Below are 8,154 nucleotides of genomic sequence, written 5' to 3' on the forward strand. Positions count from 1 at the left end.
GAACATGCACCAAGGTGCACTCGGCCCACATGTGAGCGCAGGTCGTTGCGCCCGAGGTGGTGTGTGGGCACCGCGTTGCAGACGGGACACTGCACGCACACGACGCCCCGTCCAGGTGCACGCACGTAGGCCGGGCCGGGTGCACACCCGACGCCCTAGCAAGGTGCGCGCACCCGGGCAGGGCTCACACTTGGCGAACGGGGCGCACTTCGCGAGGGAGGGTGTGCACCTCGACGGGGGTGGGTGGCCGGGGTGGATTCGCACGTGGGTCGCGGTTTGCTAAGTACACACTGCGACAAGCTCATAACGGGTGCGATCATACCAGCGTTAGTGCACCGGATCCCATCAGAACTCCGCAGTTAAGCGCGCTTGGGCCGGAGTAGTACTAGGATGGGTGACCTCCCGGGAAGTCCCGGTGTTGCACCCTTTCTTAGTTTTTCGCCGGGCGTCGCAATGCTATTTGAATAAACCTTTTGCCCGTTTGCGTTCTCGTCGGGGCCGGGCCGGGCCGGGGTGCGCTGCCCGCACTACCGCGCGCGCGGGGGCGACACCGAGCGCGCACCCGAGGCGCCCCGAGCACACAGGCCACGGTGCAACCCGGGCGTTGTGCGCGCACCCCGGTGCGCCCGAGGTGCTGCGCGCGCACCCAGGTGAAATCGGTGTGCACCTCGGCCAGTGCGCGCTCGGTCGAGTCGCGCACGTTGGCCAAGGTGCACGGTGATGTTTCTTACTCTAAGGTTCCGCACCAGACGCCCGGGACAGGTGAGCGAAGCTGGGCGGGGCCGGGTGCGCGGCCGGGGCAGGTGCACGCAGCTGGAGAGAGCTTTGGAGCACACCAGAGGTGCGCACCTTGGAGCACACTTCGGAGCGCACCAATGATGCGCTCCATTCAAAAGTTTCCTGAAAAGGCAAAAAAAGTTGAGATTATAGAATTTCCCACTTGAGAGATTGTAAAAAAAAAAAATTTAAAATGAAGGAAACGCGGGTGCCAAGGTGTGCGCGCCCGGGTGCGCAGCCCAGCCAAGGTGTGCGCACCAAGGCGCCCACCCTGGCGAAGGTGCACGCAAGGTGCGCACCCGAGGCAAACCGGACAATTAACCCAACTTTCGACTTCGCGCGCACCTGCGCACCTTGGAGCGCACTTCGGAGCGCTCCTTGTTGCGCACCAATCTTGGGCACCTCGGAGTGCACCATGGCGCCCACCAAGGTGCGCACCCGGGGCAAACCGAGCTCCGACTTCGTGCGCACCTTGGAGCGCACGAAAGGTGCGCACCATGGCGCCCACCAAGGTGCGCAGCCCAGCCAAGGCGTGCGCATCAAGGTGCGCACCCTGGCGAAGGTGCGCACCCGGGGCAAACCGAGCTCCGACTTCGTGCGCACCTTGGAGCGCACAAAGGGTGCGCAACCCAGCCAAGGTGTGCGCACCCCGGGCAAACCGAGCTCCGAATCGTGCGCACCTTGGAGCACACTTCGGAGCCCTCCTTGGTGCGCACCGATGTTGCGCACCTCGGAGCGCACCCGGGGAAAACAATGCAATTAACCCGACTTTCGACTTCGTGGGCACCTCGGAGCGCTCTCGGGTTCGCACCTCGGAGCACACCGAGGTGCGCACCTTTGATGCGCTGCCTTCACCAATTTCCAGAAAAGGCAAGAAAACATTGAGAAGGTGTGCGCACCGAGGTGCCCACCCTGGCGAAGGTGCACGCGAGGTGCGCACCCGGGGCAAACCGGGCTCCGACTTCGTGCACGCCATGCTGCGCACCTTGGAGGGCCATGGTGCGCACCTTGGAGCACACTTCGGAGCGCTCAATGGTGCCCAACCCAGCCAAGGTGCCCACCGCGGCGAAGGTGCACGCGAGGTGCGCACCCGGGGCAAACCGGGCTCCGACTTCGTGCACGCCGCACCTTGGAGCACACTTCGGAGCGCTCCTTGGTGCGCACCAGGGCGCGCAACCCAGCCGAGGTGCCCACCCCGGCGAAGGTGCACGCGGGGTGCGCACCCGAGGCAAACCGGGCTCCGACTTCGTGCACGCCATGGTGCCCACCGCGGCGAAGGTGCACGCGAGGTGCGCACCCGGGGCAAACCGGGCTCCGACTTCGTGCACGCCGCACCTTGGAGCACACTTCGGAGCGCTCCTTGGTGCGCACCAGGGCGCGCAACCCAGCCGAGGTGCCCACCCCGGCGAAGGTGCACGCGAGGTGCGCACCCGGGGCAAACCGGGCTCCGACTTCGTGCACGCCATGGTGCCCACCGCGGCGAAGGTGCACGCGAGGTGCGCACCCGGGGCAAACCGGGCTCCGACTTCGTGCACGCCGCACCTTGGAGCACACTTCGGAGCGCTCCTTGGTGCGCACCATGGTGCCCACCAGGGCGCGCAACCCCGCCGAAGGTGCACGCGAGGTGCGCACCCGGGGCAAACCGGGCTCCGACTTCGTGCACGCCGCACCTTGGAGCACACTTCGGAGCGCTCCTTGGTGCGCACCAGGGCGCGCAACCCCGCCGAAGGTGCACGCGAGGTGCGCACCCGGGGCAAACCGGGCTCCGACTTCGTGCACGCCATGGTGCGCACCAGGGTGCCCACCGCGGCGAAGGTGCGCACCCGGGGCAAACCGGGCTCCGACTTCGTGCACGCCGCACCTTGGAGCACACTTCGGAGCGCTCCTTGGTGCGCACCAGGGCGCGCAACCCAGCCGAGGTGCCCACCCCGGCGAAGGTGCACGCGAGGTGCGCACCCGGGGCAAACCGGGCTCCGACTTCGTGCACGCCATGGTGCCCACCGCGGCGAAGGTGCGCACCCGGGGCAAACCGGGCTAGGACTTCGTGCACGCCGCACCTTGGAGCACACTTCGGAGCGCTCCTTGGTGCGCACCATGGTGCCCACCAGGCCGCGCAACCCAGCCAAGGTGTGCGCACCAAGGTGCACGCGAGGTGCGCACCCGGGGCAAACCGGGGTCCGGCTTCGTGCACGCCGCACCTTGGAGCACACATCGGGGCGCTCCCGGGTTCGCACCGGCGTTGCGCACCGTGGTGGGCACCTCGGAGCGCACCGTGGTGGGCACCTCGGAGCACACCAAGGTGGGCAGCGAGGTGCGCACCTTTGATGCGATGCCTTCACTAATTTCCATAAAAGGCAAAAGAAAACGAGATTTTAAAATTTCCGTTTTGAAAGATAGTGAGAAAAAGGGAATGCTGGTGCCATCTTGAGCCCGCCCTGGTGCGCAGCCCAGCCAAGGTGTGCGCACCAAGGTGCCCACCCTGGCGAAGGTGCGCGCCCGGGCAATTAACCCAACTTCCAACTTCGCGCGCGCCAGGGTGGGAGCGCACCCAACAACCGGGCCTGGGAAGAGCCAATGCGAGAAACCCCACCAAACGCTCTGACAAAAAAAGAGGGGGCGCTCCAGTAACCCCGCTTCGGAGCGCACCCTGGGCAAACCCAGCCAGGGTGCCCACCCCGGCCAAGGTGCAGGCGAGGTGCGCACCCGGGGCAAACCGGGCTCCGACAACGTGCACGCCGCACCTTGGAGCACACTTCGTAGCGCTCCCGGGTGCGCACCTCAGAGCACACCAAGGTGGGCAGCGAGGTGCGCACCTTTGATGCGCTGCCTTCACTAATTTCCAGAAAAGGCAAAAAAAAGAGGAGATTTTAAAATTTCCGTTTTGAAAGATAGTGAAAAAAACGGAACGCGGGTGCCATCTTGAGCCCGCCCTGGTGCACAGCCCAGGTAAGGTGCCCACCCTGGCAAAGGTGCGCACCCGGGCAATTAACCCTACTTCCGACTTCGTGCGCGCCAGGGTGGCAACCGGGCCTGGGAAGAGCCAATGCGAGAAACCCCACCAAACGCTCCGACAAAAAAAGAGGCGGCGCTCCAATAACCCCGCTTCGGAGCGCAGCCGGGGCAAACCCAGCCAAGGTGCCCACCCCGACGAAGGTGCACGCGAGGTGCGCACCCGGGGCAAACCGGGCTCCGACAACGTGCACGCAGCACCTTGGAGCACACTTCGAAGCACTCCCGGGTGCCCACCGGCGTTGCGCACCGTGGTGGGCAGCGAGGTGCGCACCTTTGATGCGCTGCCTTCACTAATTTCCAGAAAAGGCAAAAAAAAATGAGATTTTAAAATTTCCGTTTTGAAAGATAGTGAAAAAAACGGAACGCGGGTGCCATCTTGAGCCCGCCCTGGTGCGCAGCCCAGGCAAGGCATGCGCACCAAGGTGCCCACCCGCGGTGCACGCCCGGGGCAAACCGGGCTCCGACTTCGTGCAGGCCGCACCTTGGAGCACACTTCGGAGCGCTCCTTGGTGCGCACCATGGTGCCCACCAGGGCGCACCCGGGGCAAACCGGGCTCCGACTTCGTGCACGCCGCACCTTGGAGCACACATCGGAGCGCTCCCAGGTTCGCACCAGCGTTGCGCACCTTTGATGCGCTGCCTTCACTAATTTCCAGAAAAGGCAAAAAAAAACGATATTTTAAAATTTCCGTTCTGAAAGATAGTGAAAAAAACGGAACGCGGGTGCCATCTTGAGCCCTTCCTGGTGCGCAGCCCAGGCAAGTTGTGCGCACCAAGGTGCCCACCCTGGCGGAGGTGCGCGCCCGGGGCAAACCGGGCTCCGACTTCGTGCACTGCATGGTGCCCACCAAGGCGCGCAACCCAGCCAAGGTGCCCACCGCAGCGAAGGTGCACGCGAGGTGCGCACCCGAGGTGCACACCCGGGGCAAACCGAGCTCCGACTTCGTGCACGCCGCACCTTGGAGCACACTTCAGAGCGCTCCTTGGTGCGCACCAGGGCGCGCAACCCAGCCAAGGTGCTCACCCCGGCGAAGGTGCACGCGAGGTGCGCACCCGGGGCAAGCCGGGCTCGGACTTCGTGCACGCCGCACCTTGGAGCACACATCGGAGCGCTCCCGGGTTCGCACCAGCATTGCGCACCTTTGATGCGCTGCCTTCACTAATTTCCAGAAAAGGCAAAAAAAAAAAAAAAACGAGATTTTAAAATTTCCGTTTTGAAAGATAGTGAAAAAAACGGAACGCGGGTGCCATCTTGAGCCCGCCCTGGTGTGCAGCCCAGGCAAGTTGTGCGCACCAAGGCACCCACCCTGGCCAAGGTGGGTCACGGGGTGGGTCCTAGGGTGGGTAACGGGGTGGGTACTAAGGTGCGTGCCAAGGTGGGTCATGGGGTGGGTGCCAAGGTGGGCACCAGGGTGGGTGTGCACCAACCCTAGCCAGGGTAGGTCACGGGGTGGTTGTCGGGGTGGGCGTCAAGGAGCCAAGGTGGGTGGCAAGTAGCCAAGTTGCGTGCCAAGGTGGGTGTCGGGGTGGGTGCCAAGGATCCAAGGTGGGTGCCAAGGAACCAAGGTGGGTGTCTGGGTGGGTGCCGAGGTGGGAGCCAGGGTGGGTCCCAAGGTGAGTGCAAAGGTGGGTGCCAGGGTCAAGGTGAGTGCCAATGTGGGTTCCAAGGTGCCAGGGTCAGGGTGAGTGCCAATGTGGGTTCAAAGGTGCTAAGTTGGGTGCGAGGTTGGGTGCGAGGGTGGGTGGGTGCCAAGGTGTGCTAGGTGGAAGCCCGGGTGGGTCGGCATCCCATGGGTGTCGAGTTGGGTGCCTGATGGGTGCTTCTTGTCAAGTTTTAGTCGTCGGGACTCATTTCGAGCCTTAGAGGTCGTTTCTTGTCCGGTTGCCCTGTCTTCGACCTGGGAACCCAATTTTGGTCCTCGGGTCCCATTTTTTTTTGTCTCGCATCCCACTTTTGGCCTGTGGCCTTTTCGGGGTCGATTCTCGTTTTGGGCATCAGAGCATGTTTCTTCTCCTAAAACCCAATATTTGTTTATTAAGTCTCGGAACACATTTTTGTTCTCGTGGACCCATCATGGGTCTTGGAACGCATTTGTGGTCCTTGGGTCCCATTTTGCATCCCGAAACTTGTGTTTTGGTGCTTGATCCCTATTTTGGGTGCCCACCTTGCACCAAGTGCGCACCCGGGGCAAACCGAGCGCCTTGGTGCACCGGGGCAAGATCGAGCGTGCACCCGAGGCGCCCCGAACATGCACCAAGGTGCACTCGGCCCACATGTGAGCGCAGGTCGTTGCGCCCGAGGTGGTGTGTGGGCACCGCGTTGCAGACGGGACACTGCACGCACACGACGCCCCGTCCAGGTGCACGCACGTAGGCCGGGCCGGGTGCACACCCGACGCCCTAGCAAGGTGCGCGCACCCGGGCAGGGCTCACACTTGGCGAACGGGGCGCACTTCGCGAGGGAGGGTGTGCACCTCGACGGGGGTGGGTGGCCGGGGTGGATTCGCACGTGGGTCGCGGTTTGCTAAGTACACACTGCGACAAGCTCATAACGGGTGCGATCATACCAGCGTTAGTGCACCGGATCCCATCAGAACTCCGCAGTTAAGCGCGCTTGGGCCGGAGTAGTACTGGGATGGGTGACCTCCCGGGAAGTCCCGGTGTTGCACCCTTTTTTAGTTTTTCGCCGGGCGTCGCAATGCTATTTGAATAAACCTTTTGCCCGTTTGCGTTCTCGTCGGGGCCGGGCCGGGCCGGGGTGCGCTGCCCGCACTACCGCGCGCGCGGGGGCGACACCGAGCGCGCACCCGAGGCGCCCCGAGCACACAGGCCACGGTGCAACCCGGGCGTTGTGCGCGCACCCCGGTGCGCCCGAGGTGCTGCGCGCGCACCCAGGTGAAATCGGTGTGCACCTCGGCCAGTGCGCGCTCGGTCGAGTCGCGCACGTTGGCCAAGGTGCACGGTGATGTTTCTTACTCTAAGGTTCCGCACCAGACGCCCGGGACAGGTGAGCGAAGCTGGGCGGGGCCGGGTGCGCGGCCGGGGCAGGTGCACGCAGCTAGAGAGAGCTTTGGAGCACACCAGAGGTGCGCACCTTGGAGCACACTTCGGAGCGCACCAATGATGCGCTCCATTCAAAAGTTTCCTGAAAAGGCAAAAAAAGTTGAGATTATAGAATTTCCCACTTGAGAGATTGTAAAAAAAAAAAATTTAAAATGAAGGAAACGCGGGTGCCAAGGTGTGCGCGCCCGGGTGCGCAGCCCAGCCAAGGTGTGCGCACCAAGGCGCCCACCCTGGCGAAGGTGCACGCAAGGTGCGCACCCGAGGCAAACCGGACAATTAACCCAACTTTCGACTTCGCGCGCACCTGCGCACCTTGGAGCGCACTTCGGAGCGCTCCTTGGTGCGCACCAATCTTGGGCACCTCGGAGTGCACCATGGCGCCCACCAAGGTGCGCACCCGGGGCAAACCGAGCTCCGACTTCGTGCGCACCTTGGAGCGCACGAAAGGTGCGCACCATGGCGCCCACCAAGGTGCGCAGCCCAGCCAAGGCGTGCGCATCAAGGTGCGCACCCTGGCGAAGGTGCGCACCCGGGGCAAACCGAGCTCCGACTTCGTGCGCACCTTGGAGCGCACAAAGGGTGCGCAACCCAGCCAAGGTGTGCGCACCCCGGGCAAACCGAGCTCCGAATCGTGCGCACCTTGGAGCACACTTCGGAGCCCTCCTTGGTGCGCACCGATGTTGCGCACCTCGGAGCGCACCCGGGGAAAACAATGCAATTAACCCGACTTTCGACTTCGTGGGCACCTCGGAGCGCTCTCGGGTTCGCACCTCGGAGCACACCGAGGTGCGCACCTTTGATGCGCTGCCTTCACCAATTTCCAGAAAAGGCAAGAAAACATTGAGAAGGTGTGCGCACCGAGGTGCCCACCCTGGCGAAGGTGCACGCGAGGTGCGCACCCGGGGCAAACCGGGCTCCGACTTCGTGCACGCCATGCTGCGCACCTTGGAGGGCCATGGTGCGCACCTTGGAGCACACTTCGGAGCGCTCAATGGTGCCCAACCCAGCCAAGGTGCCCACCGCGGCGAAGGTGCACGCGAGGTGCGCACCCGGGGCAAACCGGGCTCCGACTTCGTGCACGCCGCACCTTGGAGCACACTTCGGAGCGCTCCTTGGTGCGCACCAGGGCGCGCAACCCAGCCGAGGTGCCCACCCCGGCGAAGGTGCACGCGGGGTGCGCACCCGGGGCAAACCGGGCTCCGACTTCGTGCACGCCATGGTGCCCACCGCGCCAAGGTGCACGCGAGGTGCGCACCCGGGGCAAACCGGGCTCCGACTTCGTGCACGCCGCACCTTGGAGCA

The 8,154-nt window shown here is 64.1% G+C and overlaps 2 non-coding genes across 2 annotated transcripts; both read left to right on the plus strand.

Moving 5' to 3' along the window:
- Positions 1–308: 308 nt before the first annotated feature.
- On the plus strand, positions 309–427 carry LOC131863369 (5S ribosomal RNA). Its single transcript, XR_009362290.1, has one exon. It is a non-coding gene; the product is annotated as a 5S ribosomal RNA (ribosomal RNA).
- A 5,915-nt stretch (positions 428–6,342) lies between these two features.
- On the plus strand, positions 6,343–6,461 carry LOC131863381 (5S ribosomal RNA). Its single transcript, XR_009362302.1, has one exon. It is a non-coding gene; the product is annotated as a 5S ribosomal RNA (ribosomal RNA).
- Positions 6,462–8,154: the final 1,693 nt, after the last annotated feature.

Source organism: Cryptomeria japonica, unplaced genomic scaffold, assembly GCF_030272615.1.
Source record: "Cryptomeria japonica unplaced genomic scaffold, Sugi_1.0 HiC_scaffold_61, whole genome shotgun sequence".
NCBI classification, from domain to species: domain Eukaryota; kingdom Viridiplantae; phylum Streptophyta; class Pinopsida; order Cupressales; family Cupressaceae; genus Cryptomeria; species Cryptomeria japonica.